This window comes from Haliotis rubra, unplaced genomic scaffold, assembly GCF_003918875.1.
Source record: "Haliotis rubra isolate DU_JTF1 unplaced genomic scaffold, ASM391887v1 Scf5, whole genome shotgun sequence".
Taxonomy (NCBI): domain Eukaryota; kingdom Metazoa; phylum Mollusca; class Gastropoda; order Lepetellida; family Haliotidae; genus Haliotis; species Haliotis rubra.
In genome coordinates, this window is record NW_025767190.1 from 3674923 (window position 1) to 3685000 (window position 10078).

The window sequence follows — 10078 nt, forward strand, 5'->3', positions numbered from 1 at the left end:
GGTGAACAAATGCTTTCTTGCTTCATTCACATTCATGAGGTTGCTGGCTCTGTCATACAGCAGTACAACAAATCTCTCAAGCTGATGAATCAGCATTAGTGATTAGTGATTTCAAGTGGTGGACAGGTGAGGAAAATAGAGGTGCCTGTAAGTTCAGGAAAAGCGTTCCATGCATTCCACAAGGTCTTTTCATATCAAAGGATGACACATTGTCACAGAATGTGAAGCTGTGAAACATTGGAAGGGATCTACTTTTCTCAGGACCCAGACCTGATGCAAGTTCATGAATTAAAATATAGCGGAAGAGTTTTCTGGTACCTAACCCCACCCATACTTCTTCAAGATCGAGAATGCCTGTTGCAGCTATGGCCAACACAACCACACCAGTGTCAACAGTACGGCTTGTAAAACTTCTTCCATCCTTTATGTAAAGCATCAGTGAAGCAACTTTCTTTTATATTTTTGTCTCTTCATAGTTACAGGGTGCCAATTCCAAAAGGTCTTTTGGTTGATTGGACACCACATATTCGCCAATTGGGCTGATGACTTGTTTGATTCTGTCAAGTCTATTTTCTGTACAAGGAAAGCAAAAAGATATTTCTTGCTGGCATCACACCTCGGGAATTCTTGCCAGTTCCTCAGAACTGGCTTCAACTCGTCGTTTTTTTCCACTTCCTCTTTTTGTTCTTACACTGGATTTTTACGCTGTCCGTTTTGTATTCGTCCCAGACAATATCCACTCTCTGATTAGTGTCCAGAAGAGACTGCAAGTACTTCAAGAACACATTATCAGCATATTCATCAAATGCTATTGGAGCTGCTGGTTTTAGCATGTGTATTACTGCAGATCCATCAAGGATTGATACGTCCAACATCTGGTGTTGAGTCAGTTGGTGGTGAAATTTTCTTCAAAGCAATTGAGAAGAACTGATTTTGCGCATGCACGTAGAGAAACTTGATGAGATATAGTTGGTGGGCAAGACTGATTTTCATGTCAGACAAACTCATCCAGGTTTCCATCCCTTGATTCGACTGTGTATATCTTGTCTTCATGGAAGAAGTTCCACATTCGTATTGTTGACACAGATGTGGTTGTGTTGGCCATTGCTGCACCAAGCGTTCTCCGTGTTTCACAGCTTCACAGGCCATGACAGTATGTCATCCTTTGGTGGAACTGAAAAGGAGGCCTCGCGGAATACATGGAATGCTTTTCCTGAACTCACAGGCACCTTTATTTCCCTCGCTTGTCCACCTCTTGAAATCCTAATGCACAGATTCATCGGCTTGAGAGATTTGTTGTACTGCTGTATGACAGAGCTAGCAACGTCACGAAAGTGAATGAAGCAAGAAAACATTTGTTTGCCACAAAGGGGAGAACACTGGACAATATTCCCCCAACAGAATCATTCCCCCAACAGAATCAACTTTGATCCAACATACTAGTAACTATGGACAACTCTCACGAAGGCTTGAAAGAGCTGCCGGGAATTGCTGAATGCATGTGTATAAAATGTTCAAACCAGTCCAAGTGCGTTAAAGCATCTCTAAAGTGCACTACACTTTTCTGATTCAGTCAAGCTAGATACAATTACACATGATTGAGTAACATTCCATAGAGTGATGAGATAGCTACTTTGACATTGATGTTGTGTTGATTTTGATATGTTTTTATAGGTGATCTATAGCCAACCAAGCTCATACATTATACATATAAGTAAATCTAATGATATATTCCTTAAAATAAACTCTCATCTGTTCTCACAATATTCTAGATACATAATTTATGAGGATTTAAAATTGAGTTTAAATACCCCCCCCACCCCCAAATATGAAAAATGCCCCACATTCTGTGAGGCTTCTCGTATTGAATTTGCAAAGAAATGATAAAAAAAAATGTAGATCATGGGATGATCTCATACTTATTTTACTGATGTACTCTATATGGTGGCCATTTTGAAAAATGGCCGCCAATTTTCCCATTTTCGGGTAGTCATGATATAAATTGACTTCCGTAGACCTAACCGTTAAAGATAAAAATACATGTATAGATGGAAAATGACCAGCTATGATTTTCCTACAAGTTGATATATGACTTATGAGAGTTGGAGAATTTTGTAACAAGTTATGACAAAAATTGTATAATTTTAATATTTTTTTTCACTTTTTTCCCTAAAATTATGGAAAATATAAAAAATCTGCGAGGCATCTCGATCTTTATTCAGTAAGAATGGTATAACCTACAATCATGCCAAGTTTCATGCTTATAACACAAAGTGCACAATTCAGTGAAAAAATTGCACTTCTCCGCTGGCTATTATTCAAAGAATGTCCGTTAAGCTAGCTCAATACAGAAATGTTGAGTTAAAATTTATATTTCCACATATATAACTGAAAATAACTCAGAATGGGCTATCCATGCAGTTGGCTCCAAAGAGGTTTATTTATGTGATTGCCGAGTTAGGATTCCAGATTAGAATAGGTCCCCAGCAATCTATGCTTGTGGTAAGAGGAGACGTTATAGCTCGTGTGGTAAGGCTCGATGACCTTGGTCATTGCGTGTCATCTGACCCCGATGGCCTAGATCGTTGATTGACATATGATTAATCAGTTTGTTTAGTTGGTCCCCTCTGGATTCCGTTGAGGCAGTCGATATTTCAAATGCGAGAAAGGATATTTTAGCCCTACTATGTTATGTAAAATCTGTTATGTAGGCGTTGTTTTTATCATGTGTTGAATGTGACAGTATATTATAGTGCGTTGTTTTTATTTTTTGTGATATTAACTATATTATCTATGAACAGTTTAAATATGCATTGATTCACATGTTGAAACAAAAATTCAATTACAGTTCAGTACGTAAAAGAACCAGATGGGAAACCAACAAGCATGGAAGAGCAAACCCAATGTCAGTACAAATACAATCAATTGCAATATATGAAAACAGTGATTATAGAATATTCACCTGACTAGAAAAGTAGTCAAGCCTCCTTGGCTGAGTATTCAGGGTAGAAAGGAATCTTGACACTACTGTTGGTTTTCTTGTAATCTGAGGTGTCATGTAAGGCATAACTGACGCCCCTTTATAAACACAACAGAACATTCTCTAACTGCCTCGGTCACACCACACTGGAATATCACGGAATAGGACCAGACCTGTCCCCAAGTGTAAATATAATGACTACGCACCCCTGTCCTCTACAGAATCCCAAGAGAAACAGTGCAATACAACTACAACAATGTTCCACAAAGAATAACACTGAAATGTTTGTCTCCCATGACACTAAAATTGACGACTGGCCGTTCTGGGTATTATTCCTTTAATACTTCATACATTCACACAGCCACCAACTATGTAGATAAAAGCATCAACGCTGCTGATGTTATCAGAATACCCATTACACGTCACAGTGAGGTGTAGCTGGAAGGCCAACGGTGGTGAAGTTACTGGATATATGTTTTTTGGAATCCATCCCAGGAGGTCCATGGTGAGCACGCTCTAGATATTATTACAAGGCTGGTGATGCTGGCTCATACCCAAAGGCATAGGATAGTGTTTTAACCTTCCACCGTAATCCACTGTAGTTCCTATCTCAGACCTGAAGATGCAGGTTAGAATCAAGTAACCCATGCTTGTTATACGAGACGACTAACGGGATTGAGTGATAAAGCTCGCTGATTTGGTTTATTCATCGTATCTTAATTGCGTGGATCGATGCTCATGATGTCAATCACTTGATTGCCTAGTCAAGACTCAATATTTGCAGACAACCGTTCATAGTTGAGCATTCAGACTCAGTGTCAGTCCTGAAGAATCGAGTCTGGGCCAGGCGATCCAGTGATCATCAGCATGAACATCGATGATACGATGGGGATACGATGACATGTGTCAACCAAGTCAGCCAGCGTGACCACCCGATCCCGTTAGTCGCCTCTTACGACAAGCACAGGTTGCTGAAGGCCAAATCTAACCGGATATTCACGGATAGTAACAAAAGATAAATTTGAAAGGAAATTATTTATGCTTCAGAAAGGAATATTTCATCATATGTAAGTGACCTATAAATGATCAATTATGGAACACGAACAATAGTAGATGATATCAACGGAATATGGTGAAACACACAGGGTCACACATTGCCAAGTTTAACCAACAAACAAACTTCCTATCTTAACTGTTTAGACTGTTTGGTGTGGGATCTTCAGTGGAGATGACATCTTGACACTACTGTTGGTTTTCTTGTAATCTGAGGTGTCATGTAAGGCATAACTGACGCCCCTTTATAAACACAACAGAACATTCTCTAACTGCCTCGGTCACACCACACTGGAATATCACGGAATAGGACCAGACCTGTCCCCAAGTGTAAATATAATGACTACGCACCCCTGTCCTCTACAGAATCCCAAGAGAAACAGTGCAATACAACTACAACAATGTTCCACAAAGAATAACACTGAAATGTTTGTCTCCCATGACACTAAAATTGACGACTGGCCGTTCTGGGTATTATTCCTTTAATACTTCATACATTCACACAGCCACCAAATATGTAGATAAAAGCATCAACGCTGCTGATGTTATCAGAATACCCATTACACGTCACAGTGAGGTGTAGCTGGAAGGCCAACGGTGGTGAAGTTACTGGATATATGTTTTTTGGAATCCATCCCAGGAGGTCCATGGTGAGCACGCTCTAGATATTATTACAAGGCTGGTGATGCTGGCTCATACCCAAAGGCATAGGATAGTGTTTTAACCTTCCACCGTAATCCACTGTAGTTCCTATCTCAGACCTGAAGATGCAGGTTAGAATCAAGTAACCCATGCTTGTTATACGAGACGACTAACGGGATTGAGTGATAAAGCTCGCTGATTTGGTTTATTCATCGTATCTTAATTGCGTGGATCGATGCTCATGATGTCAATCACTTGATTGCCTAGTCAAGACTCAATATTTGCAGACAACCGTTCATAGTTGAGCATTCAGACTCAGTGTCAGTCCTGAAGAATCGAGTCTGGGCCAGGCGATCCAGTGATCATCAGCATGAACATCGATGATACGATGGGGATACGATGACATGTGTCAACCAAGTCAGCCAGCCTGACCACCCGATCCCGTTAGTCGCCTCTTACGACAAGCACAGGTTGCTGAAGGCCAAATCTAACCGGATATTCACGGATAGTAACAAAAGATAAATTTGAAAGGAAATTATTTATGCTTCAGAAAGGAATATTTCATCATATGTAAGTGACCTATAAATGATCAATTATGGAACACGGACAATAGTAGATGATATCAACGGAATATGGTGAAACACACAGGGTCACACATTGCCAAGTTTAACCAACAAACAAACTTCCTATCTTAACTGTTTAGACTGTTTGGTGTGGGATCTTCAGTGGAGATGACATTTAAGCTAATCGTTCAAAAAATCATTCGTTGTCAACAGAACATATTTCATGTGTTGGCATTAGTTGCAAAGATGGAAATAGACCATTCTCGCATGAACCCCTAACCGTTGGGATTTTCACCAGGTGCCAGCTAACCTCTGCAAAATCTTCATATCCAACTAGGATTACAAACATTGTCTGATGCGGTGCGAGTATCAAACAGTTTCTCATCCCTCTAGTTTTTTAAACAGAAATACATACAATATTTCATGACATCCTTCCCAGTGTTTTTTTCAAACAAATATACCTAATGACCTTTGTATAGAAGGTCTCATGTTACTATGATCAGAGACTGATCATCGGGTGACATTTCACTTCCGATTTTTGAAAACAATCACGTCTGCAATGTGTCAAGTGCACTCCGATGGTTCTAAATAACTCAACATGAACGTTATAGGTACTGCCGGTGTCGTGACATGACTTCAGTTTGCAATGACACGATTCTTATGCAGTAAAAAGTGAACCCAACTCTCTTCAGATAGGTATCCTAATAAAACAGTTCCATGCACTTAGGAATAAATGGCCAACCATTAGCAAACTTGGGTAATGTTACAAACACGACGTCTAACTGAACAAGTGAAGGAACCATACGATGACTTTGAAATTGATATCGGCACACCCATAAGATATGCTGCTGATTAACTAAAAAGTGATTTCATTTTTTGTAAAGCATCATTGATATAAGAATGCATTGTTTGTAAAATATATGGTGATCGTTGCGGTGCTCACTGATAAACATGCCCTCAAACAGAGCTGTTCTTCCAGCAATGACAGATTTTCTTTAGTAGTGTCTACAGCGTATCTTGTATTCCTCTACCTTGCCTAACTTTGACAAGAGCCATGTGACAATACCCATGAATCGCCTGTAATTGTGGACGGAAGCAATACAATAAAACAGTACAATTTTTAATGTATTATTGTGTTGCATGTACATTCATAAGATATCATATTGACAGTGACTATACTGGTTTACAAAAGTAACAGGGATATCTGTTAACAATTCAGACACAGCCTATACCTGATATCGACAAATATATTCAAGACAAACTTGTTGCTGTGTGATATTTGATCCCACTTTCGGATGTATTCGAGTAAAGAAGTGTTTATTCCCTTTCAAAGTGCCATCCATTTCTCATTGGGGAAGAATAATAGATATATCAGTACAGCTTTGTAACACAACATTTAAATTAATTTTTAATATATTGTTAAAGAATGACAGGAGTTTGGAATTATGTCATTGGATAAAGCAAATGAAAACCATTAACAAGAACGACCGCTGATTGCAGGTGCGTATGTAGCACTGCTATAGACAAAAACAACTCTGACATGAACTTGACAAAGGGTAAATGAACTTCCTCTATTGCTACTCCCTGACATCCAGCAGTCCAAGGGCACAGTGAGATGGAGGCACAATGAAAACTCTGGCCACTGTGGTTAGAGAAGAAAAAGGCACAGAGAGAATTAGATGCCCGAATTGACATATACAACTTGTCAAGTTAGGAAGTGCCGAGTCACCCATCTGTTTAAAGAACTTCTATCCATTACGGGTGCTCACTTCTGCAACTCTGTCAGAAGCCCTATTGGGATTCCGTGCAGAAAACATCTATCGAAACCTGCGCTTGTTTTAAGAGTTCATTAATGAGGAAGGAATAGCTGAGCTGTATGACCTGTCAGGCTGTGTTTAAGGCATGATGACAACAATTCAAGCAAATATGAATCTTTCCACACCAGAGGCAACTCAAGATCGCTCATCTGCCGAAATTTCATTGCACTTGGCGTTAGAGGCAAAACAGCCGTGGAAATTGTTTGAATAGAGTACTGAAAATCTTGGACGACACCAAATGTTCTGCTCTACCGATAGCACTCTCAGCTCACAATTTGCATAAGTAGTAAGTGTCTGAAAGAGTATGAAAGGCGTCCATGATCTTGTTAAGCTTTGTACAGTCCTTGAAACAATACTCGCCTCACTTTTAGCTCAAGATGCGTCATGAATAATAACAACAACAGCTTTAAACGGGGACGTTATAGGAGTTATGATAGAGAGCCACCACTAGAAACCGTTTAATTGTATGCCTATAAGGGTTTTGTAAAAATGATACTTTACATAATAGGATGTTAAGCGAATGTGTTTGGGAAAGGGTCAAATACTGGCTGTCTGCTGTTGATGTTCAGAATCTGTTTACTCAGAATTCTTACAATCTGTTACAAGGTCATTACAATTAGGTAAACATTACGAAAATTAATACTGCTATTTTTAGATGAGGATTTGGCAATATCTGGCTCTTTCAAACATATGATCATAGATCTGGTTTTAGATCTGTTACATTAGCGGTTAATAAACAACTTTAACAGGTGCAACAAGGTGATGTATCCGAAAATCCAAAAAGTGCTTTTTAGATCCCGTTTAATAGATCCCTTTCGTGTTGCATCTATTTCAGTAGTATTACTGTGCATACTCTCTTTTGCATGGTACTACCACATTCGAAAACCTAACGTGGTAGCCAATGTACTTTTCTTTATGAATTTAGAAACTGTAAAACTGTTCCTTAAACCACGATTATCATTATTTTAATAATATGCCCAACGTATAGCAACTTTTGGTAAATTCCATAAAATTAAACTTTTAAACTAGCAACATCAAAACTGCAAAGAACCTTTTTTCAAGCAAATTATGTTAGAACACAAATAATCCAGGTTTGAATAACACATACTAACCTATAATTCATGTTAAAACATATGTTCTATTTGTTACTGTTTGCAACTAAACTGTATTTCTGTTGTACACAAATACCCTGGACACAAAGTACAAAGTACAACTCGCTGTGATACAGCTTGTACATGGTTAAGAATTAACGTGATTCTTACCCCCCTTAAAAAAGATAGAATATAGACCTGACTCACAAATAATTACAATGTAACCATGTTTTTCGTGGAAAGTGATATAAAGTGATATATAGCATCAAGAATTGCGGGATATCAACATAAGTCCATATATTTTAGTAAATTATATTGGCTGCTGTACTTTTGATTTATAGGGATAGCAAGTAGTTCCTCACACCAGCAAGAACCCGAAAGATATTCTTCAATGTGTTCTATTGCCTTCACACCAGCAAGAACCCGGGATATATTCTTCAATGTGTTCTATTACCTGCCCGTCAAGGAGTTCCACCAGAAGAGAGATGTGGAGGTCGGTGTCACCCATGGCGTTTCCAGTTTTCCCCCTTGTCTCATCTCCATAACTTAGCACCAGGAGAGGGAAACTTGCAAACTGACAAACAATACGTGCTGTTATTAAATTCATTATCTCAGCAATTTGTAATAAAATATTATTCAGTTAGAGTCAATGGGGGTTTTTATCGGTAATAGCATCAAGCGATGTTTTTCATCAAGCTGTCAATTACTCCAGTTTGTATATTCATATCCAAGAAGAACATGTAGTTGTTGGCACGTCCACTGAACTAACGAGGATGTCACTGATGTGAGCGCTGAATGGATTATGTCATCCGCTGAAGCATAATGCGAAAACGTTACCAAACACAGTGACAATCTTGAAATATGTCGGAAGTAAGACTAACTAAAGACAAATGTCCATAGATCCACGAGTGATGGGTTGGTTTGTTGTTTAACGTCACACTTTGCAATATTCCAGCTTTATGGCGGCGGTCTGTAAAAAACGAATCTGGACCAGACAATCCAGTGCTCAACTCAATGGACATCGATATACGCAATTGGGATACGATGACATGTGTCAACAAAGTCAACGCGCCTGACCACCCAACCCCGTTAGTCACCTTTTACCACAAGCATGGGTTGGTGAAGACCGTTTCTAACCGAGATCTTCAATGGTAAGATCCACGAGTGATGGGGTTATAGTTGACTGGTTTATGCAGATAGTATATGACATCATGACAGTTAAACATAGAAGCACTTCTGATACAGTCCCCAGTAACAAGCAGCCAGGTCTTCGGCAAGTCTCTACTGGATGGCATTGGTGCTTTTTAATCCTCCTGATATTATCGGCATTGATGATCTTATGTTGTGGCAGCTTGAAACCCATGTTGCACTTTTTACGGCAACTATTGTAATGGTATTCAAATTCGAATTTCTGTCTAATGTTACAAATCTGAACCAAATGGAAGAGAATAAAATCAAATCAATACCTCCTTCACACAGAAGATAAAGACTGATCCAGATTTGGGCGTTATAGAGAGGTTGTCATACCGAGCAGGAAAACATGCATTATGTGTGATTTGAGAGCATGTGAAAAAATGGAACGGACCGGTCAGTCATATGATTCTAATTACAGGGAATCATTTTATTGGGTGTTTTTATAAGTGCAAATGCACATCACGGTTTGGTCTCGAGGGCAAGCAAGAGATGTGCGACCGTTCACATAAAATCCTTTCAGCTCGAAGCTGGCCACAAAGAAAGTATGTTCCATTCAGATGAATATTGAGGAAGCTCTCCAGGCAAATGCTATTCCAACCACGAAAGCCTGTAAGAGAGAGAACGTTTTTTCTTCCTTAAAAATGTATTACAGGGGCAATGACAGTCTCATTCGCGTTTTGTGTTCAGAATTATCATATCTATGCTTTTTGAAGAGAAACGACAGGATGTAATGTAATA